We start from the raw sequence: 26,398 nt of genomic DNA on the forward strand, positions 1-26,398 counted from the left end.
ATGCCTGAAAAATCCTCCTTCAAATCTCCCCTCCCCCCTATTGACAGAAATGAGAGATGGAGGGCGAGATGTGATGGAGGATTTTTCAGGCGAGACTTTTTACTGTGCCGAGTTGAAGTACTCTCAGAAGTGCTATTCCACCATACATTATAGTTCTCCTTTTAAACCTGCTTAGAAAAGCGCCACGTTTTATTTTGTGTCACCTAACCTGGTCGTTCATCTATTAATGTAACTGTATTTAAATAGGGAATACGTGGAGGTGTTTGGTCGCTTCTAACTTGATCTCTGTTTGGTACCATAGTGAATGAACTGGGCTTAGTGGGCTAAGCTAAATGCTATCAGAATGTCACCGCACGTCAGAGCGATTAAGTGCATGCACTGAGACAAAAGAGGTTTATATCAACTCTAGGTAAGGGAATAACATATGAAAAAGTGGTAGAGTATCCCTTTAAATTTCTCTATAGGTCTAACACTCGTTCGCTAAATATAGTAACTATATTAGTCTATAAATTCATTATATTCTACTTAACCTGTTTGTGATGTCTTGTTTATTTTATCTTATTGTGTGACCACGTTAACTTCCTCACCAGTGTACACAGTTTGTAATAACACAATAACCATAAGGCATTGTTCATTATAAACATGGGATTATGAATTATATTGAGAATGTCATACATGGAAAGCATGCCGTAATGTAAGTTAACTTACCCGGTAAACTTTAGCCGCATTCATCGTGAAGCGTGCACACATTTCAAACTACACTCACTTCTTCTGGAGGTGCAGCAGGAACACGAATAGCTTGTACAGATCCTTTATTCAGGAGCAGCTTCTTAGCAAAACCTGCTTAATACTGACCATCGTTTATAAAGGAGTCTGGTGAGAAATGCTTCGCGGTTCACACAAACATAAAAGCATTGACGTTGATCAGGGAGAATATTCCCTTCAAAAACAAAACTCAGCCTCTGCGTCTTCAGCGGTTCGAATTTAGGAACATCAGAATGAATGCTGTGTTTATTACACCCAAGAACAGAACACCACAATCGCTTAGACGGCATTCTGCTCCAGCATATCAAGAACGGCGGACTATGATGAGAGCTCGCTCTGGGCGGGTCTGAGGTGAAACGCTGCTGTCAATCAACAATCGTGGCAGGGGCGTGTGTGACGTCACACGGTCAAGTGGCTTGAATTGAGACAGGAGAAAACATAAGGGAGATGGATGGATTTTTATCATTATAGGATGGTTGTGTACAGGCACTGCCAACACACATTTCCATACAATCAGCTTGTAGAAGTGCATGTACCATCATATGACCGCTTTAAGTAAAGTAACAAAGTAATTGTACTTCGTTACATTCCACCACTGCAATCGAGGCATTTGAGGGTTTCAGAAACAGTGCTTACTGAAAGACTCCCTTTAGAGTGATTTTGTGCATTGCAAATTTGCAGGACTTTTTCCATGCTCAAACAGCAGCACTAAAGATATAACAGAACTGATATGGGGATGCAGGTAGCGTTTCTCCACAGTCTGGTATGGCTGCGGTTGGCAGTCCCGTGTTGATTTTGAATTTTGTCTTTTGAAATCCATCCAAAAAAAGAATGGAACAAAGGAGGCAACGGTCAGTGATGTGTCTGTCATGGCTGGCTTACATAGGGTCTAGCTGGCTGTAGTTTGTAGTCTTTGAAATCCATCCTAAATAGCTGGGATGATGCAGGCAGCGGTCAGTGAAGTGTTCATCACTGTATGGCTTGTGTAGGCTGTGGTTTGCGGTCGTCGCTCAGCAACAGATGAGGTAGGAGTGGGCTATGAAGCTGGACCGAATCAAACTCACATTCACTTCTGGCTCCGATCTGTTATCAAACGCCCACTGTTGACGATCCAATCAATTCTTGGTGGATAAAATCAAGTCTCTTGTTGAATATTCTGTTTCGCTTGGAAATACAGCACATCATGAAAGTCAAATGCCGCTTCATGTTGACTTTAAAGTGCCCGGTTTAAGTTGTCTGCTGGTAAAGTTTTAAGAGTGATTAGGTGAAATCAGGTAGTATTGGCTTTGCCATCACCCAATCATGTCCTGCGGGCGATACACCTGCTGTTTGTCATTACAGTTGTTTCAGTTCTGCCGCATTCTTGAGTGCTTTGCTAATCTCACTGATGGCAGATCTGTCGTGAGTAAGCGCTGCCGTCCTAGCTGCCAAGCTGATGAATTTTGCCCCACAATTCTCTTTTTGATGTCGAGTGAGGACGATCTGCCATGTTGCAGAAAGTATGAAAATCCTGGCAATCCCATTTTATACCTCTTTTCATAATCCTCCAGTTTTTAATACTCTCATCCTCTGTTTATGAAATTCATCTCACAGCTCTCACACTTGCTCTCTTCTCTTCACGGATGATGTTATTGACAATTTCTATGTGTCTTCCTCATCAGACACATATGCCAAAATAATTAAACACTTAGTGGTGCAGACACTAAATAAAGCATAAATGTGAATGTTCTCAAAGCAAAACTAAACAAAATTGACAGATAAGGAGTCTTCTGGCTTTGAAGATCGCAACTGAACTATTGCTGTTTTAATGGTGCTTGCTATGAGGAAAGCATTTCTATTGCATGCTAAAGCACTCAGAACACCTTCATGTCAACTCTTTGAACACCTTAGCAACCTAAAGCCCTCGGAACACATTAGAAATCATAAATTAACCTGTTAATAGCACTTTTAACTCTTTAGCAAGCACATGTTAACATTAATTTAGTAATGTGCTATTAACAGTAGCAGTAACATCTCAGCATTTTTATAACATCCTAAAACCCCTATTAAACGAATGGGTAACACTTTACACTACAGGGAGTGCAGAATTATTAGGCAAGTTGTATTTTTGAGGATTAATTTTATTATAGAACAACAACCATGTTCTCAATGAACACAAAAAACTCATTAATATCAAAGCTGAATATTTTTGGAAGTTTTAGTTTTTAGGTTTAGCTGTTTTAGGGGGATATCTGTGTGTGCAGGTGACTATTACGGTGCATAATTATTAGGCAACTTAACAAAAAACAAATTTATACCCATTTCAATTATTTATTTTTACCAGTGAAACCAATATAACGTCTCAACATTCACAAATATACATTTCTGACATTCAAAAACCAAACAAAAACAAATCAGTGACCAATATAGCCACCTTTCTTTGCAAGGACACTCAAAAGCCTGCCATCCATGGATTCTGTCAGTGTTTTGATCTGTTCACCATCAACATTGCGTGCAGCAGCAACCACAGCCTCCCAGACACTGTTCAGAGAGGTGTACTGTTTTCCCTCCTTGTAAATCGCACATTTGATGATGGACCACAGGTTCTCAATGGGGTTCAGATCAGGTGAACAAGGAGGCCATATCATTAGATTTTCTTCTTTTATACCCTTTCTTGCCAGCCACGCTGTGGAGTACTTGGACGTGTGTGATGGAGCATTGTCCTGCATGAAAATCATGTTTTTCTTGAAGGATGCAGACTTCTTCCTGTACCACTGCTTGAAGAAGGTGTCTTCCAGAAACTGGCAGTAGGACTGGGAGTTGAGCTTGACTCCATCCTCAACCCGAAAAGGCCCCACAAGCTCATCTTTGATGATACCAGCCCAAACCAGTACTCCACCTCCACCTGGCTGGCGTCTGAGTCGGACTGGAGCTCTCTGCCCTTTACCAATCCAGCCACGGGCCCATCCATTTGGCCCATCAAGACTCACTCTCATTTCATCAGTCCATAAAACCTTAGAAAAATCAGTCTTGAGATATTTCTTAGCCCAGTCTTGACGTTTCAGCTTGTGTGTCTTGTTCAGTGGTGGTCGACTTTCTGCCTTTCTTACCTTGGCCATGTCTCTGAGTATTGCACACCTTGTGCTTTTGGGCACTCCAGTGATGTTGCAGCTCTGAAATATGGCACAACTGGTGGCAAGTGGCATCTTGGCAGCTGCACGCTTGACTTTTCTCAGTTCACGGGCAGTTATTTTGCGCCTTGGTTTTTCCACACGCTTCTTGCGACCCTGTTGACTATTTTGAATGAAACACTTGATTGTTCGGTGATCACGCTTCCAAAGCTTGGCTATTTTAAGACTGCTGCATCCCTCTGCAATATATCTCACTATTTTTGACTTTTCTGAGCCTGTCAAGTCCTTCTTTTGACCCATTTTGCCAAAGGAAAGGAAGTTGCCTAATAATTATGCACACCTGATATAGGGTGTTGATGTCATTAGACCACACCCCTTCTCATTACAGAGATGCACATCACCTAATATGCTTAATTGGTAGTAGGCTTTCCAGCCTATACAGCTTGGAGTAAGACAACATGCATAACAAGGATGATGTGGTCAAAATACTCATTTGCCTAATAATTCTGCACTCCCTGTAAGGTTGTATTAGTTTACATTAGTTAATGCTAACATGAACTAACCATGAACAACACATCTCAGCATTAATTAATCTTTGTTAACCTTAGTTAATACAAATACAGAATTTGTATGAAACATAAATAAATGCTTTATATGTGCAGTTCATTATTAGTTCATGTTACCATTTAATGTTGTGTAGACAACATTTTAATGTAGTAAGTTCACTTAAAGGGATAGTTCGCCCATAAATGAAAATGTTATGTTTATCTTCTTGAAAGCCCTGTAATGTGTGTTTTTTTCTTCAGTAGAACACATTAGACCTCATTGACATGCATTATACAAGCAGCGGTTGGAGTTAAAAATCTTCATTTGTGTTCTACTGAAGAAACAAACACACCTACATCTTGGATGCCCTGGGGGTAAGCAGATAAACATCACATTTTCATTTTTGGGTGAAATATCCCTTTATGGACTTTATCAGAAAAAGTTTTTTTTTTTATATAACTTGTAAGAAATCTTGTACAATCTCAACTGCAGTAATTTCCTTTTTTGTTTTAATTTTATTGTGTATGGGTCAATGGCATGATGTGCATATGGTTTGTGTTCGAGTGCATTTCCTTTTAAAATAATTTGATAAATTAATAAATTAGCTCAGAAGTATATTGAGAGTTGCTAGACTACACTCGCAGCAGATTAGGTTTGTGGCCGCTTAGGGTGCGTCTAGATTTCTAGGCTATTGTCGACCTCTACTGGTGTAACAATGTAATTGATACAATCATTATTTGTAGTGTTGGGTAAAGTTACTTTTCAAAGTAATACATTACAATATTGCATTACTCCCTAAAAAAATACATTACATTTTTATAAAAACTATTGCTTTACATTACTTTTGCATTACTTTTTCTCAGCTTGTAAATGAAAAAGTAATGTGTTACTTTTCTAGTTTCTTGAAAAAAGTAATCTGATTGCAGAACTCAAGTTCCCTTTCAGTCGGTCACGTTCGACGTACGTCAGAACTGAACCGACGAATGGGATCTTACTTTAGAGACCAATCCTACTTCGAGCATCTAACAACGAGCCAATGAAATTTGGCATGCGATCACGCATTCCACGCTCCGCCCCGCAGCGCGGGTATAAAACAGGAAGTGGAATGATAGATCAGCGCTTTCTACTTCGGAGCCGAGCAGTGCTTACTGTTTCCTACGAAGAGTGTCTGACTACGAGTCAAAGAGTGTTGAGTGAGAGAGTCTGCCAGTGCGGGTGATACGGCGCGTCAGTGAGAGACCGTCTGATCAGTGATCAAGCGATCTAAAGGAGCTTGTTGGTTCGCTGAGCGTTCCCATACAAACTGTTGGTTCGCTGAGCGTTTCCCATACAAACTGTTGGTTCGCTGGGCGTTACACACACACAAATACACATCACTGAGAGCTCACACAGGCTTGCAGAACGAACTGTGTGGAGCCGCGGTCATCTCCCTGAGTGCTTCAGCACACTAAAAGAGCAGCTTTCCATTCACAAAAGAGCAACACGGTTTGACCCTGCGTCTTTTTCAAGATGTCATTCAAACCGTGTATTCCTGATATGCAACTGTTTCCTGTCCTCTTTGACGGCCACGAGCGCATGTGAGATTGCGATCGTGGGTGATTCATGTTCTGGTAAAAGAACATGGTCACATCGGCGCGTTGTTCGTCTCCCCCTTCTCATAAAGGGCTCGAGTGTTCAGCGCGCCGTGTGCCGTCGAGCGGCCGGCTGACAGCGGTGGTTGTCACGACAACCGCCGCACGTCAGTCGGCGCTCTAGATGCGCGGTCGAGACTATGAAACCTCAGATGGGGTCGAGTCCCTTCGCCTATCCCCTGATCTAGTTCATTTCTAGTGTTACTGGAAAAGGGCTACTTTGGCTGATAAGCGCTGGTGGCCTGGGGATTACAGTGGGGATTCCCCGCCGGGTAAATCCCCTCGGGCCCCCACTCCTCTATCGCATCAAAAGCATGCTGAGACTCTGTTCGTGGGTGGTACGGATTCTCTCATGAGAACACGACCACGTCAGGGCATTGTTCGCCTTGCCTTCTTCATAGAGGCTTGAGCGCTCAGTGCGCTGTGTGCCGTTCTGACGGCCACGTTCACTGTCTCGCATGCCTGCTGGTAGTTGAAGGTGGAATCGCTGATCCTAAAGAGAAAAGGGCTTAGCGTTTCATTTTTGGCTCTGGCAGAGGACAGATGTCAGTTGCTGCATCGGAGAGAGGGAAATATGGAGGGTCAAAAGGGCCAAAAATGAGACAAAAAAAAAAAAAAAAAAGTATCATTGTTTTCCCTCTCTCACTGCCCTCTGCCCTGCACGCACGAGGGTAGTCCCAGCCCAGGGGTTGTGCAGGAACTGCGTGCGGTGTTGGACCTCGCCCTATGGGTGACGAAAATCACTGCACGCTCCCTGGGTCAGGCGATGTCCACACTAGTGGTCCAGGAATAGGGGGCTAACCTGGCAGATATGCGCAAGAAAAGCCTGTCTGTCGGGCTGGCCTCCTCGGCGGCACCATCGAGAACTTTGCCCAGCAGTTCTTGGTGGCCCAAGAGCAGACGGAGGCGTTGCACCAGGGTGCCGACGACCAGCTGCTCGGTCGTCGGTCGCAGCGCCTCTGCCGGCTCGTCGCCGAGGGCATCCCCTCCTGCGTCCGCCTCCACCCTGCTAGAGCCGAGCAGCAGCCTCCACTGGAGGAGCAGGGTGCCGGACGCGAGGGACGCCCAACCCGTCCAGGGCCCGCTAACCGGCAGGCAAGCGCAAGGGGACGCGGCCCTGAGACGGGCCGGCTAGGGAGAACAGGAGCTGCTCGGGGGAGACGATGTTCGCATCCCTCCCCCACCCCCCCGGAGGAGGACCGGGGGGCCCTGACTGGTTTCGGTTCTGCCACTGGCTCTCCGGAGTCCAGCGGTACCCACATTTTAAGAGCAGTTTCCTCTCTCTCTGGGCCCCAAGAGGGTCAGGTTGGCAGTGTGCGACGCCCACGGGCCTTGTCACTCCTTTCCTACCCTCCCGTCGCCAGGGGGCAGTTGTGTGGGCCTCGAGGACGCCCCCGGGCCTTCTCACCCACACACTTCCTCTCTCGTGAGCACTCAGTCAACACTCCGGGCCGCCCACGGGCCTCCCGGGTCGGGGCTGAGTGCTTCACTTCCCTGCCTCCGGGCAGTGGGCAGCAGAGTGGGCTCCGAGGACGCCTCCGGGCCTTCTCACCCACTCTCTGTCCAAACCAGGAGTGCTCAGGCAACACTTCGGGCCGCCTCCGGGCCTCCCGAGTCGGGCCAGAGTACTCCGCTTCGCTGCCCCACCCCGGGCATGTCTGTGGTGCGGTTGGTCCCGCTTGCACGGTCTCTGGGGGCCTGGCTAGGTCTCCCCGGGCCGTCTCGCTGGCTCATCCGTACCATCAGACTCGGCTACGCGATTCAGTTCGCGCGCCGGCCGCCCAAGTACAGGGGCATCCTCTTCACCTCCGTGCGAAGCAGCGATGCTCAGGTCTTGAGGTCAGAGATCGAGGTCCTACTGGCGAAGGACGCGATCGAGCCGGTTCCTCCAGCCGATATGAAGACGGGGTTCTATAGCCCCTACTTCATTGTGCCCAAGAAGGGGGTGGGTTACGACCAATCCTGGACCTGCGAGTTCTGAATCGGGCCCTGCACAAGCTCCCGTTCAGGATGTTGACGCAGAAACGCATTTCCAATGCATCCGTCCCCAGGATTGGTTTGCAGCGATCGACCTGAAGGATGCGTACTTCCGTGTGTCTTTCTCCCTCAACACAGACCGTTCCTACGTTTGGCGTTCGAGGGGAAAGCATATCAGTACAAGGTCCTGCCCTTCGGGCTGTCCCTGTCGCCCCGCGTCTTTACGAAGGTCGCGGAGGCAGCCATTGTTCCGCTCAGAGAATGCGGCGTTCGGATTCTCAACTACCTCGACGGTTGGCTGATCCTAGCCCAGTCGAAGGACCAGTTGTGCGAACACAGGGACTTGGTGCTCAGTCACCTCAGCCAGTTGGGCCTTCGGGTCAACCGAGAGAAGAGCAAACTCTGTCCTACACAGAGGATCTCTTATCTCGGTATGGAGCTGGACTCGGTCAACCGGACGGCGCGCCTCACAGAGGAGCGAGTCCAGTCGGTGTTGAACTGCTTGAATATGTTCAAGAGCAGGACAGCGGTCCCACTGAAATTCTTTCAGAGGCTCCTGGGGCATATGGCATCTGCAGCCGCGGTCACGCCGCTCGGATTGCTTCATAGGAGACCGCTTCAACGCTGGCTCAATGGCCGAGTCCCGAGGTGGGCGTGGCAGAGCGGTCAGTACCGGGTCCCAGTGACTCCTTACTGCCGCCAAACCTTCAGCCCGTGGTCCAGCACTTCGTTTCTCCGGGCCGGGGTGCCCCTAGAACAAGTGTCCAGGCATGCTGTGCTATTCACGGATGCCTCCACCACAGGCTGGGGGGCCACGTACAACGGGCATGCAGTTGCTGGTCTGTGGACGGGGCCGCAATTGCATTGGCATATCAATTGCCTCGAGTTACTGGCAGTACATCTGGCACTCCGCCGCCTCAAGGGGCCGCTGCGTGGCAAGCATGTACTGGTCCGTACGGACAGCACCACGGCCGTTGCGTACATCAACCGTCAGGGTGATCTACGCTCCCGTTGTTTGCTCCAACTCGCCCGCCACCTCCTCCTGTGGAGTCAGAAGCAGCTGAGGTCGCTTCGGGCCATTCATGTCCCTGGTGTGCTGAACCAGACAGCCGACAAGCTCTCATCAGCCGACACCTCCGGGAGAGTGGCGACTCCACCCCCAGGCGGTCCAGCTGATATGGGACCAGTTCGGAGCCGCACAGGTCGACCTGTTTGCCTCTCCGGACTCGACCCATTGCCAGTGGTACTATTCCCTGACCGGGGGTACCCTCGGCACAGATGCACTGGCGCACAGCTGGCCCCGGGACCTACGCAAGTATGCGTTTCCCCCAGTGAGCCTTCTTGCACAGACTCTGTGCAAGGTCAGGGAGGACGAGGAGCAGGTCTTGTTAGTTACGCCGTATTGGCCCAACCGGACCTGGTTCCCAGAACTCACACTCCTCGCGACAGCCCCTCCTTGGCCGATTCCCCTGAGGAAGGACCTTCTTTCTCAGGGACGGGGCACACTATGGCACCCGCATCCAGACCTCTGGAATCTTCATGTCTGGTCCCTGGACGGGACGCGGAGGTTCTAGATGGACTACCACAAGCTGTCGTAGACACCATCGCTTCAGCTAGAGCCCCCTCTACGAGGCGCCTCTATGCGCTGAAGTGGAACCTGTTCGTTGAGTGGTGCGCTTCCCGCCGGGAAGACCCCCGAAGGTGTTCGATCAGTGTCGTGCTTTCCTTCCTGCAAGATGGGTTGGAGAGAAGGCTGTCTCCCTCCACCCTCAAGGTATATGCTGCAGCAATAGCAGCGTACCATGATGTAGTAGAAGGTAAGTCCGTGGGGAAGCACGACCTAATCGTCAGGTTCCTCAGAGGTGCGAGGAGACTAAATCCTCCTCGTCCATCCTCGATACCCTCTCGGGACTTAGCTCTAGTGCTCCGAGCACTTCAGAGCCCTCCCTTCGAGCCTTTGGCGTCTTGTGAGCTGAAAATCTTGTCAATGAAGACAGTGCTCCTGACGGCATTGGCCTCGATCAAGAGGGTAGGGGACCTGCATGCACTTTTGGTCAACAAATCGTGCCTAGAGTTCGGGCCAGGTAACTCTCACGTTGTCCTGAGACCCCGGCCCGGATATGTGCCCAAGGTTCCTACCACTCCCTTCCGGGATCAGGTGGTGAACCTGCAAGCGCTGCCTTCGGAGGAGGCAGACCCAGCCCTGGCTTTGCTGTGTCCGGTCCGCGCTCTTCGCGCTTACGTTGACCGGACCCAAAGCCTTCGGACCTCAGAGCAACTCTTCGTCTGTTACGGAGGCCAGCAGAAGGGAAAGGCTGTCTCCAAGCAGAGGTTAGCCCACTGGATAGTGGATGCTATAGTCTTGGCCTACCAGTCCCAAGACGTGCCTTGCCCGTTCGGTGTAAGAGCTCACTCCATTTGGAGTGTTGCTTCTTCCTGGGCGCTGGCTCAAGGCGCCTCGCTGACAGACATATGTAGAGCTGCGGGCTGGGCGACACCTAACACGTTTGCTAGATTCTATAGCTTACGTGTAGAGCCGGTATCTTCCCGCATCCTCGCCCCCAGTGGCCAGGAGCGCTAAGTGCCCGTTCTAAGTGTCGGCTTGCGAAACGCCACTCCCGCTCTCTGGGCCGGATACGTGCGTCTATTGTCTCCAGTTGTGTTCCCCGGGAAACCGGCTAACCCTGTCGAGCTCCTCCGTCACCCCTCCGGTGTCAGACGTTGCGGACCGTCTGACGCCAGGCCTGCACCCGTATGCTTGTGAAACGTGGCTGTAGGCTGGGTTCCATATGTAGCGGTTCCCTCACGGCAACCCCATATGTGTATTCTTCCACGGTATCAGCTACCCTTCGGGCTAGCCCCGTGTCTTTCCCTCGACAGAGCCCGCTCTGTCGTCTCTGGGCGTGTTCTTTCCCCCCTTCAATCAGGCTGGAACCACCCCAGAGACTGCCATATGTTGCACTACCCTGCCAGGTTAGTCCTTATGTGTATTCTGCCACCTCTCCTTCCCTGAAGGACGTGGCCCCGCAGCGTACCCTCTCTCCCAAGAACGAGGTAGGCACGCTTCCCAGCGTTATCCAATAGTCATTCTGAGTGGGTCTTGCAGAAACAGCAGTGACTGTACTCCCTGCTTGGAGCCCTGACTTCCGTACCATACTAGACGGTGCAGTGCGCTCAAGCAGGACGCTGGAAGGGCCAGCATCCTGGCGTTTTCCATAGGGATCCCATTCGTCGATTCAGTTCTGACGTACGTCGAACGTGACCGACTGAAAGGGAACGTCTCGGTTACGTATGTAACCCTCGTTCCCTGAAGGAGGGAACGGAGACGTACGTCCCGTCGCCAGATGCTGTGCTTCCGCTGGGAGTCCGGTCACCTTTCGGCTCCTCAGCAGGAAAAGCGCTGATCTATCATTCCACTTCCTGTTTTATACCCGCGCTGCGGGGCGGAGCGTGGAATGCGTGATCGCATGCCAAATTTCATTGGCTCGTTGTTAGATGCTCGAAGTAGGATTGGTCTCTAAAGTAAGATCCCATTCGTCGGTTCAGTTCTGATGTACGTCTCCGTTCCCTCCTTCAGGGAACGAGGGTTACATACGTAACCGAGACGTTATGTGTTACCCCCAACACTGATTATTTAAAGCGCCAATTTACAAACCTGATTCCAAAAAAATTGGGACACTGTACAAACTGTTAATAAAAACAGATTGCATTGATGTGGAAGTTTTAAATTTCAATATTTTATTGAGAAAACAACATGGGCGACATATCAAATGTTTAAACTGAGAAAATGTAATTGCTCAACTGTCTTAGGTCTTCTTTGTCACATCTTCCTCTTTATGATGCACCAAATGTTTTCTATGGGTGAAAGATCTGGACTGCAGTCTGGCCAGTTTAGTACCCGGATCCTTCTATTGCACAGCCATGATGTTGTAATTGATGCAGTATGTGGTCTGGCATTGTCATGTTGGAAAATGCAAGGTCTTCCCTGAAAGAGACGACGTCTGGATGGGAGCATATGTTGTTCTAGAACTTGGATATACCTTTCAGCATTGATGGTGGCTTTCCAGATGTGTAAGCTACCCATGCCACACGCACTCATGTAATCCTATACCATCAGAGATGCAGGCTTCTGAACTGAGCGCTCATAACAACTTGGGTTTGTCCTCTTTAGACCGGATGACATGGCATCCCAGTTTTCCGTAAAGAATTGTATTTGTCTGAAAGAAGAATGTCATATACACCTATAATGACTTGAGGGTGAGTAAATCATAGGCTTGGTTTCATTTTTGGGTGAACGAACCCTTTCAGCATTCATTTTCAACATTTAGCAACAATAGATAAAGGCTTAAAGCAGTTTGGAAGTGTTTTTCTTCGCGGAAGCTTTGCAAGAGCTAATAAAATATTTAATCTCAAGACAATATTTTGTGTCTAATTTATTTGAGACTAGAAGCCGTGTAATAAGCAGGATAATGTACACCCGGCCGGTTGTTATCTCCGCTTTGCGTCGGGGTCCTGATCACATGTCGGGGTTTATTCTGCGATAACAACCGGCTGGGTGTACATTATCCCTTACTTATTACATGCGAAACGCTAGCTTGCTCTGTTTAGATGCATTTAAATCTGCTCTAAGTTTGTGTTTTTGTCACCTATCACACATGTGCACTTCAATAAGCCAAAAGAAAGCAGGTTAATGTGTTTACATGCAGCGCGAATTCGGGGTAAGAGGCAAAAATCTACCTGTCCCGACCGGTTTATTCTTATGGCGTTTATGACCTTACTCCGATAAATGAAAACGGGTTACCGCGTTTACATGACCATGTTCATTGTCAGCTTATTAGGCATAATCGGCTTAAGAACGTTCATGTAAATGCACCCAATGTTTTCTGGAAGTATTCCTGAGCCCATGTTGTGATTTCCATTACAGTAGCAGTCCTGTATGTGATGCAGTCGAAGATCACGGGGATGCAGTCTGGTTTTCCGGCCTTGACCCTTACGCACAGAGATTGTTCTAGATTCTCTGAATCTTTGGATGATATTATGCACTGTAGATGATGATAACTTTAAACTCTTTCCAATCTTTCTCTGAGAAACCTAATGAAAATTGGTCCTCCAGCTGTTCCTTATACGTACATTTAACTTTTCCTGCCTTTTATTGCTACCTATCTCAACTCTTTTGGAATGTGTAGCTCTCATGAAATCCAAAATGAGCCAATATTTGGCATGACATTTCAAAATGTCTCACTTTCAATATTTGATATATTATTTATATTCTATTGTGAATATAATTTAATTTTTTGTTGTTTTTAGTTTTATCAATTTATCTTGATTAAATTTTAGTTTAAATCTTTTTTATTGGTATTTAACAAGACCATACATAATTATACATTCAATAAAAAATAATAGATTTTAAATGGTCTCTTCTTAAACCCCTTTTAGAACCCCCCACCCCAGAATTATTCATGCAATATAAAAGCAAGTAAGTAAGTAAATAAATAAATATAATAATGATAATCATAAACAAATAACTACAAATAAATAACTAGATGAAAATAAACATTTCTCTCTCTAGTATTCCTCTTTCCAATAAAAGTCAGCTATTGTGTATTAATGCTAGTATCCGGAGAACAGAATAAACCTTTTATGTGGTCTAATATAGGTTCCCAAGTCTTATGAAAAGTTTTAAGGGAACCTGAAAGCAAAAATCTTAACTTCTCAAGCTTTATACAGCTAAAGATTTCTTGGATCCACCTATCATGCGATGGGGGGATGACATGTTTCCATTTAAGAAGAATAGCTCGTCTGGCTAACAGTTGTAAAAGTGATAACCTGGCGAGATGAGATGGTCAAGTCGGGTCTCAAGGAAATGCCAAAAAGAGTAGTCAAGGAGTTTGGTTCCGAATCTATGTTAAGAGCGTTATTAAGTGTATCAAAGACACTGGACCAAAAGTCTGTCATCCGAGGACAGCTCCAGAACATATGAATGTGGTTGGCAGGAGACTGCATGCAGCGATGGCAAGCATCACTCCTGTCTGGAGCATTTTTTGCAAACTTGGCATTAGTTAGATGAGCTCAGTGCAGCACTTTGCACTGCAATAGGCCATGTCTGGCACATATAGAAGAGGAATGAATTAAATTTAAGATGTTGCACCATTGATCAATAGTGATAGAGACACCTAGACCATTCTCCCATGACTCTCTCAGAGAAGGGTCTACATTAAGTGAACTTATTAAGTTGTAAATAACTAAAATTAGATGTTTCTGGCCTGCTCCTAGAATGAGAAAATGATCAAGAGGGCATTCAGAAGGACGGTTGGGAAAGTGGGGAAACAACTTCTGCACAAAGTGTTTAATCTGAAAGAAACGAATCAAATGACTATTGAGCAGACTGTTTTAACCCCCCGTCATCATGCAGGTCATTGAGCTTGACCAGCCCACTGACTGACCAAATTTCGGAAAGCAGGATCAGAGTAAGATGGGGAGAAAAAGTAATTATTTAAGATAGGCGTGTGGATAGGAGCTCTGTAAGCCAAAATGTTTCCTAAACTGGACCAAAATTTTTATACTGCTCGTGACATCTGGATTAGCTGAAATTCTACTAATAGCTAAGGGGAGTTGGAAGGAAATAACAGAATATAAAGTGCCTTTTGTTGAGGCAATCTCTGAATGGACCCAGCGAGGGCATATATCAGCATGGACAGAAGAGTTCCTTTGATTACATTTTAAGGATTAATCATGCAGCTCTATTAACTAAAACTGTCATTTAAAAAATGTTAGGTACGATTTACTTGTTCATGTTATTTTGCAAAACTTGTGCTGTTATTGTGGTGGATACGGGTATATGACCATGCACTGTAAGGGCACGTTGGGTTAAGGGTTAAGGGGTAAGGAAAGGTCAATAGTGTAATTATATATCATTACATATGTAATATGCAGGCATTTTTTTAAAATAGTACAATGTGAAATATGTTGTTATTAGGGTACAATGGGTCTAAGGAGGAAAAGGCTCTTTTGAGCTGATTTTCCTTTAAACCACTAGATGACAAAAAAAAAAAAAAAAAAACTTGCCAGCACTTCTGCTTTTCAAGATGCACGTGGAAATGTTCTGATCTTTGACATGATCGCGGACAGCAATGCAAAGTTGATTCTGGCTAATTTGATATTTGCAACACGATCTCATGGTCATGCGTATAAATTGTACGAGTGTGAAATCTCGTGGAATGGATACGCCAAAATGAGTTTTGGCGTGCAAATGCTACGCAGTTTTTTGCATGCATATGACACGCTCTTGGGTTTAGGGTGGTGGGGTGGGGGGTTCGTATGTATATTACGCCATAAAGTGCTTATCATATGCACGTGAAAAACCGTGTATCATATGCACGCCAAAACTAATTTTGGCGTATACACTCCACGAGATTCCAAACTCGTACTATTTATACGCATTTTCGTGAGATCAGGGTCAATATTTGATGTTTTTTAATGTTTTTTTTTAATTATTTTTATTTATTAAATCTGTTTTGATTATGAAAAGTGCAAAGCATGAGTAAGATAGGACACAGCATAAGATGCACAATATGTCGAGAGACGTGGTATGGGTCAGACACTTCATTAACCCTCAGGAGTCTGAGCTGTTTTGGGGCCCTTTAGAAGTTATGACATGCTCCGACATTTTCACTTTTTTTCAGTTGCTTATAAACATATTAATGGCAAAGTGTAATTACACTGTATTCAACACAAACTGTGCTACCAATATGTGAGCAACATGTATGTGCATGCTTGGATTTTTGAGAGAATTATGTTTATGCATGGATTTAAAAAAAAAAAAAATTGTTTTAAAATTAAGGTCTCAAAACATAGATATGTGGCCACAACACTTTAGACTAATGGATGCGGTTGCCTAGTTTTTGCTTCAAACTGATGCGAGGATCATTGAGCCAGCTAATTCACATAATACAGTACATTGATTTAAATTTTCTTAGACACTTTTTCTTTACAAAGGCCATATGCGAAGAGAACAATCTTGAATGGTATCACACCTGAGACACAAAGGAACGCACAATGAGCTGCATAATGAATGAGCTTTAGGTATGTGACAGAGCTAAGCAACAGGACTAAATAAATATATTTTCTTAGTTATATTTATACTTTCGTAGTTTATTTATAAAATGTAGTCAACAAAGGCATATTACGATGGCCTATTATATTTTAAATTATCAAAAGATTTGACTACACTGCAAAAAATGCTCTTCTTATTTGGTATTTGTTTCTTTATTTCAGTCCAAATATCAAAAAATTGAATCAAGACTCATTTACTATATAAGTAAAATGACATGATGTTTGTTCTTGTTTTCTAAAAATCGAAATGTAGTCATTTTGCTTAAAACAAGCAAAATTATCTGCCAACGTGGGATGAAAAAAATCTTATTTCTGTTTGGGACAGAAACAAGATTTCAATTATAAACAAGATTATTTTTCTTACTCCATTGGAAGATAATTTAGCTTGTTTTGAAAAAAATATTGTGTCCTTTTACTTATCTAATAATTGCATCTAGATTTAAGAATTTTTAGATATTTAAAATTGGTTGTAGCGCTATCCTATCGCGTGCAGAGGGAGTTTGAAAGACAACCGTTTATCCCGCCCCTCAGATTGAGCCCTGTCAGTGGTGTGTTCCCGAGCCGGATCTCACGAAAATGCGTATAAAAAGTACGAGTTTGCAATCTCGTGGAATGTATACGCCAAAATGAGTTTTGGCGTGCGTATGGTACGCGTTTTTTCGCGTGCATATGATACGCACTTTATGGCGTATTATACATACGAACCCCCCACCCCACCACCCTTAACCCACCCAAGAGCGTGTCATATGCACGCCATAAAGTGCGTATCATATGCACGCGAAAAATCGCGTACCATGCGCACGCCAAAACTAATTTTAACGTATCCATTCCACGAGATTGCAAACTCGTACTATTTATACACATGACCATGAGATCTTGTTGCCCAGACCAAACATCTTGATGTGGGTCAGGATTGTCAGCTATGTGCTGTGGTTATTTTACCACAAAAATCTAGTTGTAATCTTGTGATATCAAATACATTTCTCTTACCAGGTCAGCGAATGTTTTAGTAGGCTACTCGGGACATGCCGTTTAACATTTAATAAAGTTTACTTAATACATTTTTTCTAATAATTAGCAAAATGGGAAGATGCGATGTTCCTCTCTTCACAGCCGAACGGACGTAAATTGACAAAAAGTTTGTTTCCGGAGCTCTTGTAAACCCGTTGCATCTGCAAACACTCTCTGTTTGTGTGTCTGAACTCGTATCTGTGCTCCTCTGGATGTTGTTTTATTGAATGAGGCCGTAATACAAGTTGGACATCCTGTGAGGATGAAAGAGAGGGGAATTACAGGGCAGAAGGAAGGACACCTGGGGTTGTGCCTGTGAGGAATAACCGCTGGATGCAGCTGGCAGCACAAAGCCAGCTGGGTCCAGACAGCTCAGGCCAGCAATAGCCCCGCAGGAGCGCGCGTCCCGGTCTACTTTGAAATATTCTTGCAGAATGACCCACTGTGAGAAATGCCACACAACAAGCGGAGTTCCTTCTTCACAGAGTAAGACGGGTCAGAGAGCGTACCCCTGGAGGGGAAGGACTGATGTCGATGTTGAGGAGGAGGGCAACACTCAAATGAAAGACAATTATGACTACAGAGAGAAAGAAGTCTTTATTCGGACGATCCCAAGGCCAGAAAGACCGACAATTCAAAAGTAACTGAAGGAGAGACTGAAATAGCACTTGACGTTGTGTGTTTAAAACGAGCGGGTCAAATCTTCGCTAGACCCAAACCAGGGACTGCAAAGTCCGTAACTAATGAATATACATCCTTTACACTTCAAGATGATGCTAATGAGTGCTCCCTTTTTAGTGCGTAATTAACTTGCATGCAGCATGCTCTTATTTGCACACATTTGTTACACTTCAGTGCATTAACACCAATATGTGTGCTCATATTTCCTTGAACAACAACAACTGAAAAATATGCAAAACTTTGTCCTTTATCAGCAGTGTCATAAATAGAGTCTGGTGCTCAAGGGAAACTTGTAAAGAAGTAAATATTGTGTGGGTGTTTTTGCATCTGTTAAGTATAGTGCTACGTGCCCTTTCGAAAGTAGTTTGATTCTTTTGATTTATAAAACTTAAATCTTTTTTTATTTATTTAGAAAATAGAAAACCTGTTTTAACCGTGTTTATAGAACACGAATGGGGAATGCTGAGAATGCGCCTTGTTCCCAAATCACAAGAATTTAAAAGTAATTGAATGGAAATGGTATTTATTTCCAGTATTTAAAAACATTAATGAATGTATATTTCATGTGTTTCATAAATAAATTAATAATACATAATGAATAATATATGTTCCACCCACAAAGCTATCATATGGCTTCAGGCGCCCTAGCTTTAGTACTTTAGTGCTTTAGTAATTCTTAATTAAATGTTGTTATTTGTCTGCATATGGGTGATTCTATATAAGGTAAATATGGTTTCCAAACTCATTATTTCTTCTTTTTTTTCAAATGGTTATATTTTTTATTATTTTAAAAGCATTGTTCAAATATTTAAAGCTACACTGTGTAACTTTTTTTGTTTATTCTTAGCTAAAAACACTTTCTGTGAAAACTTTCTGAAAAACACGTTCTTTCAAAAATATATGTGCTCATTAATGTATATTTATTCTTTCAAGTAATAAAGTATTCTCGTACGTTTATAATATGCCATTGAATATACATACGGGTGAGGGGTTCGAATGCCGGTCGCCATGTTGCTCCTCCATCTTGAAAGTACATTAGCCAAAGAGGGACATACCCGTAAATTCAAGCTTCGTCTTTCGCGTTTTAACACTCGATAGCACCGTGTCAGATGTGAAGAGGGGGATTGCCACGTTAATCTTTGACTAAATCGGCCACCGTAGGAGTTAAAACGAAATCAGAATTGAGAGGAACAGAAACTATTATTCGCTGGATGGTCATATACCTTTTCAATAAAGGAAAATATCACACAGTGTTTTTAGAGTTTTTAGAACCACTATAAAACTATATTTCTGTTGTCCTTTGCAACACTTCTATTCTTTATTCTTTCTACGTCCCACCATATGAGACATTTCAGTAAAAAGATTACAAAACTGTAGAAAAAAGTTACAAAGTTATTGACCCCCTATATTTTCTCAAACATCAGACTTCACACTACATAACAATATGCATTTCTTCAAAGTGGTTTTACAAAAAAAAATTTTTTACTGCTTATTATTAACTGCCCCATTTATAGCTGAAAATTATGATTTAGTGTTGTCCGAATTAGTCGGTATATTTTTAAAGTTCTTACAACAAGAGCTGTTAAATTGTTACCACAATATCAAAAGGAATAAAAAATGTATTTATTCATGGTTTCATTAGTGCCATCATGTGCGCTTAGCATTTCGAGAAGAGTTTTTTTGGGGGAAAAGTTTAAAATGGTCAACTCTGTTACTGCCAGATATTAGCAATGTTGACCAGAGTTGACAAACAATACTATAAAAAATATGTTTTCGTTAAAAGTAAAAAAAAGAAGAAAAGTACCTTGTGTTTGGGAAGCAATGATTTATTAAAATTGATTATGTTTTCAGTAAGATTACTGGAAAGAATTTCTGTTAGTGAACAGTTTTTTTCGCCTTCTTTTTGAAATGCAAAATGTATCTCCAATTATAGAATCACTGATTTGGTTATTGTTTCACATATATATGGTGTTTCATAAAATTAATGGTGTTAGGGGAAGTTTACACAATACCGTTTTCAAATAAAAACGTAAAACTTTGAATGCATTTTAGGCACTTAAACGATAGCATTATCTTCGTGTAAACTACAAAAACACGTATTTGTGAAAACAGTGATGTATGCGTATGCGTATTATACGTGTTCTGTCTATATGCGCATATTGTTTCTTTACAAAGTGACATCGCCAACTACTGGCCTGGCATGAATAATAATGCGTTTTTAGTTGTTTTCATGGATCCATGTGAACGGGGATCATTTTGTCAACATTGTTGTTGAAAAACGCAAAGGAAAAACTTTTATACATATCCCGTTTATGCATCGTTGTCATGTAAACGTACCCTTAGTTTTAAGATTGGACATCTAAACCTGATCTCACAGAATTCCGTGAAATGAAGATGGACCCTTAACTCAAAAATCCGTGGTAGTTTCACGGAATCGCCGAAAATTCCGTGATGGGTCCACGGAAGTGATGCCTATGTATGTCAATGGCAGTCAGCATCCGTGGTCCACACACGGATCCCCTGTTCCAACACCTTATATTCGTCAGTTTGATTCAGTCAGCATAATTTTATTTACTTTTATTTTCTTTTTATTCAGACACATTTTGAACACGTAACTCAATCCCTTCCCTAAACCTACCCATTTGTGTGTTACAAAAACAGGATATAACAGGCAGATACGACTGCAGGCACAGTTTATTCAGAAACGACAAATATTTTTTGTATTTTGTATGTTGTGAGGCCAAACGATTTATTTGTGTGAAGAAAATCCCTAAAAATGATCAGTAACGCCGAGTCCGTCCGCCGGATATTAATACATCTCAAATATTGCCGCCGGAAGAAACGTCAGGTCAGGTTTGACAGCATTTGGCTCTCGTGTGTCTCGTGACCAATTGCGTCAATACGTCTGCTTTGATTGTAAAATGCCATTGGCTCTCGTGTGTCTCGTGACCGATCGCATCATGCTGAAGAGTCGTCTGTATCATTTGAATCCGAAATATGAACGAGTGCGTGTCTAGAGCACGATTTCAACGATGAAAACATTAAGATCAATTACATGAAGATATCGTATGATTTCAGAAGACTTGGAATGCAACACGAGTTAATACTTTGATACTGTTTTTGGTCCGTTTTTGCAATAAATAACTGTGACTGTACATTTATTTGCCTGTTATGTGTTTTATATTGTTGAGTGGGTAGGTTTAGGGTAGGAGTGGAGTTAGTTGCTCCGAAATATAATAGTAGGCTATAAATATTCATAAAATCATGTCTACTTTTACAAATGCAAATAATTAAATGTGTGCTGGGAATCCGTGTGTGGACCACAGATCCTGCTTGTCATTGACATAGGCCTAAGTTACATAGGCATCAGTTCCGTGGATACATCACGGAATTTTCGGCGATTCCGTGAAACTACCACGATTTTTAAGGGTCCGTGTTCATTTCACAGAATTCTGTGAGAAGAGGTTGGACATCTTTGTCTGTAACCTCTATCCTGCTGCTTGGTGAGCTAAGCTTACTTGTGTTATTGCAGTTGGGGTTTTTACATATGTACATGTTTATGCAGACACTGCACAATGAAAAACTAATTAGCGAACTGCTTTGCTTGGAACCGTTTCTCAAGTTGAAGTATGAAGCACATGGAAACCATCAGCAGAGAGCTGTCCAAATCTGTTAGCGCTGTGAAAGCCATGAGTGCCCAGGAGGGAGATTGTAAACCAGAGTGACTGACTGCTCCTGTCCCGTGGAGCTGATGGAAAGCTCATTTGCACAACTACCCAGACTCTGCTGACATAAACACAGAGACTATAGTGCCACAGAATTGGGCCATGAATGTCATGCGATTGAGACACTGTTTCATGTTCGTTCTGAATGGCTTAATTTTCTTGAAAGTGCTACAAACCATTCCTGAAATGTTCTTACAATGGTGGAGATTCGTCAAAAAAGTCACTGCTGGGAGATCACAAGCTTTTTCACGGTTCAACAAAGGTACACAGCTATTTCAGTGCAAAATGTTTTATTAATTCAAGCAAATTCAGACTCTAACAAAGGGATGTAGGAATCACACAGCTCCGTTTTCTTCTTTACGTTTGAATAGAGACCCATGGAGGTTAGCAGGCGATTGTGTTCCATTTGCAGCATTTTGGTACACAGCGAGGGTTTTTGGGCTTTTTTTTTAGCACAGTAAATGGATTGTTGGCTTCACTCTCATTCATTATTCTGTTCTCTCAACAGTGGCTTGAGACCTTTGGAATATGTTGACATTTGCGGAAGTTGTCCAACCCTATCCAATTTTGAATCCCAGACAATCAAAATAAAGCTGTGTTTTTTCGAAAGAACTGGAGTGTGCCCACACACATGATTTCAACCGCACAGCCGGGCCATAGCTGTCCCAATGAGACTCGTGAAGTGTGAAAAGGCAGCTGGTCATTCAGTGATCTTATCTGGGTTTGTAATTCATTACAACAGGTTCCTTGTTAAATGAAGCTACTCGTTTTTCCTGCTTGGCATTTTGAAGTTGAAGGCGATGTAAAAGGAGGAACACTGAACAATTATGTTTAACTGATTCCGGGAGTCTATTTAGTAGGTCGGCAAGATATTCCACAAAGATAAGATATAACTCCCTTCTTGTCCTCGGGCGAGTTTTATGTTGCACAAAAGGTCATTCATGAAGCAATCATTTCAGAAATGTTTGGCCCACCGCAGAATTAACAATCCTGTGATTCTATGATTCTGACTTCCTGTTCAGAGGACATGAATGAACCAATGGAAATGGCATGACCAGTTCAGTAGATGTCACTCTTGACTGACGAACAATAAGCTGATGTTAGCAACTCAATACTCCCTTCATCTGAGGCTAACTACAAACCTCTGATGCTGGAATAGTAAACTAGACATGTAAATTGTCTCAAGAAAATGTGTGGGTTTTAATCTGCAAAGCTCACCCTCACGATGCTAAGGTGTTTTGACGTATATTAGCATGTTAGTTGCTAGATTTACTGGCCCGAGTCTGCTGTAGTTGTGCACCGTCGTTAATATTACTTGACTTTGTTGGTCTGTATGGCATGTTTTGAGTGCAGTATGATGTATATCTGAACCTGTTTAGACTCATTAAGGAAAATTAGCTCTTTGAAAAAGGGAAAGCGATTAAAGCCCAGTCTGATAATAACACAAAAGCAGCCGTTTCTCTTTTAAATGGATATCTTTGTATGCCGTGCTTAGTCTCCACTGATTAATTAATATTATATGATGTGAGCTCACTTCAATGAAATGCGCTGACACTTTACTATAAAGTCACCTTAATTAAGGATGCTTTGTGCTCAGTGACATCCTGATAACCGCAGAGCGCACCCGATAAAGGACTATACATAAAATAAAGTAAAATGACTTAAAAGGTTTTAGATATTTTTAGAAGCTTTGGGGTTTTATTATTCATCAACCCAACAGCACGTTCATTAGCTGCCTTCCTCTGTAAAACATGTGCTGCTCTGGTTAATGTTGGGTATTGATTGATGTCGGCGCTGATTATGGTTAAAGCCATAGCTGTGTTCTTAAAGGGATAGTTCACCCAAAAACAACAATTCTGTCCGCATTTACGCACTCTGATGTTGTTCCAAACCTGGATGAGTTTCTTTCTTCTGTTGGACACAAAATATGATATTTTGGAGAATGTTGGTAACTAGACAGTTGACGATAGCCATAGTAGAAAAAAGGACGAGGAAATAGCCGCTTTTCCACTGTCGGGCCAGTGCGAGCCAGGGTTTTAAATGGGACGGGCTGCACCAATAGCCTCTGGACCTGTAGCACCGAGCCCAAAACCACACTGAGTTTCCACCGTCAGGCCAGAAGCTTGCAATGTCCCACAGAAATAAAGAAATATTTACCATTATTTCACAAAAGAAAGAGTTGCGCGTACTTATTCAGTCGCGTCTGTTTCTGTTTATTGGTTGTCACAGTACAGTATGTGCATCACATTTAGACAGGATATTTAAATTGTCCACCAAAATGCTTTAGGGCTCTCTCCAGTGACAGTCCCAATAAAGTTATATTTTCAGTCACAGAAACAGAGGAAGCTTTATTTTATGACATATGGGGAGCTATAAATCTAAACTGTTTTAGAATGATTAGGAATCATATACCTGCTAAAGCAGCTTTACTGTTTTTTCATGCTATGATACTCTCTCATTTATCGTATGGTGCTACTGTATGGGGCCAAGCTTCACAGACAACAGTCAAACCCATTATATCATTATATAAACAAGCACTGAAAATAATGGATCAGAAACCAATTAAGTGGCATCACTGCTTGATTGTACAGAAGTATAACCTTTTAAATTTTGATAGTTTTAGTAAGTTGTCTTTTCTTAAATTAGTTTTTAAATGTATAAATGATCTAGCTCCGACCATACTCTGTCCTTTTGTGATAAAATAAATACAAGGAAAGCTGTCACTAGGAGAGCAGTGGGTGGCAACTGCATAGCTGAGGGGCACAAAACCACTTTTGGTCAGTCAAGTTTCTCAGTGATAGGGACCCGTTTTTGGAATGATTTACCAACAGAAATAAAAATAGAAACAGATCTGAAAACATTTAATTGAAAGGTGAATTCTGGCTGAAAGAAAATCAAATATGTGGACATTGAGCTATTTCTGTTGTGATGGATTCTTTGTGTTAGATATGATGTGTTGTCTTGTGTAAAGTGGTTGTGTAAAAATTGGGTATATGTTTTTAGAAAGGCCTGACCAGGGACTGGGGTTGCAAATTAGCCTACTGGCTAGAAACCTTTTATGCAACACATCTGCACATTTTTTGTTATGGCTTGTCTATGATAAATATGTGTGTAATAATGTGCACTGCATTGTCCCTGACAAATAAACAAATAAATAATAAAAAAATAAAAAATATGGATATCAGACAGTCCAGTACTGACAGATAAAATAAATACACAATTGTAATAACCCATTGTGTGCGTTCTTCAAGTAGTCATATTTACTATAGTAATGGTTAGCGCACATAGTCTTTTCCATGGCATATACATATTTCTGCCTTATATGGTGTTCCGAATCCACATCAGATCACAAACAGAAGTTATTTCAAACACTCGCTGCTTTCTGAAAGTGAGTTATAAGTTAAAATGATTTTGATATAAAAGTTCTTTAATGCTGATGTTAGCTGGTAAAGGAAATCATCCACACTGCTGAATTCTCCAGACTTGGATAAACTCTGCTCTGTTTGTAACTCCTCAAGCCCATGCAGGCCCTTTTTGGACCAAGGTATTTGGCGGGCCAAAAAACACTGCCCGTTGGCCCCGAGGAAGCCCCGACGAGGCCACGATCATGCCCTGAAAGTGACTGTGGAAACGAGACTTGCCCTGGCACGCACTAACACACCCGCCTTTGGCCCGGCAGTGGAAACGTGGATAATGACAGAGTTTTTATTTTAGTTTGAACTGAACCTTTAGAGCATTTATTATAGTCAATAACTGTGAATGCAGTTTGGACCTGATGTTGATTACAGAGTTCATTTTTTCTGAATAGTTTTTCAACACAGATAGTGTATTCTGGGAAGGAAAGAAAAAAATAAAATTAAATAAATGTACCCACCCATAGACAGTGAAGTGGTGGAAAGTGAACAAAAGAGAACAGAAATGTGTTACCCTCATCCACTTGTGTTCACACACTGTAAACAAATATTTTAAAAAATAAGTTACCTGGTTGCCTTAAAATTTTAAATTAATTGAAATTAAATATTAGAGTTAATATGAACATTATTGAGAATCGATAACCTTTATTCAAATATTATTGAAAGATCTGTAAGCATATTGTGTGTGTTTTATGTGTGACGATGAAGTGAAACATGCCAAATTGTGCTATTTTCATGATTTATCCTTTTGTTATATGGTTCAGATACAATAATATTTCAAGTTTCTATTTATTAAACTGATTTCATTGTATCAACTCAAAAATATCAACTCAAAGCAACCAGGTTACTTACTTTTTTAAAGTTAAACCAACAATATTTTTTTACAGTGCATTGGCTAAAATACCAGGTGTAGGGCCATAGTTTGATTTCACTGAAGGTTATTCATGGCTGCTTTGCATTCAGAGTTCTTCATGAGAATGACCTACAAGACTTCTCATGTCCCAAATCCGCTCGTACAACCGTTTTGTCATCCTTATGGGAGTTTCTCTTTCCTGTCTTACTAATGGACATACCTTAGGGAGACTTGAGATCCCCTTGAGGTGTTCTTAAGATCAATGGTGAGACTCCACTTGTATTTATTAGGAGGAGAAACAGATCTCTCATTAGCATGTTTTCAGAGGGGGCTGGTGTGTTTCTGGTACAGATTGGCTCTGCCCTGCAGTGAAACTCACCACATCATTACATTTTCCACTTTGAACCGCTCTTCCCCTTCAATTTCAATTGATTACACATCAAAACGCCACACAGCAGATCAGCTTTCACACGCCGTCTGTTCTGTTGAAATATTTGCAGAAAAATCTGCAAGGAAGTTTTCTCTTTCTACAGTTTGAACAGTGAATCCTTTAGGACTGCTGCACAAATGAGAT

Source organism: Pseudorasbora parva, chromosome 11 (assembly GCF_024679245.1).
Source record: "Pseudorasbora parva isolate DD20220531a chromosome 11, ASM2467924v1, whole genome shotgun sequence".
NCBI lineage: Eukaryota > Metazoa > Chordata > Actinopteri > Cypriniformes > Gobionidae > Pseudorasbora > Pseudorasbora parva.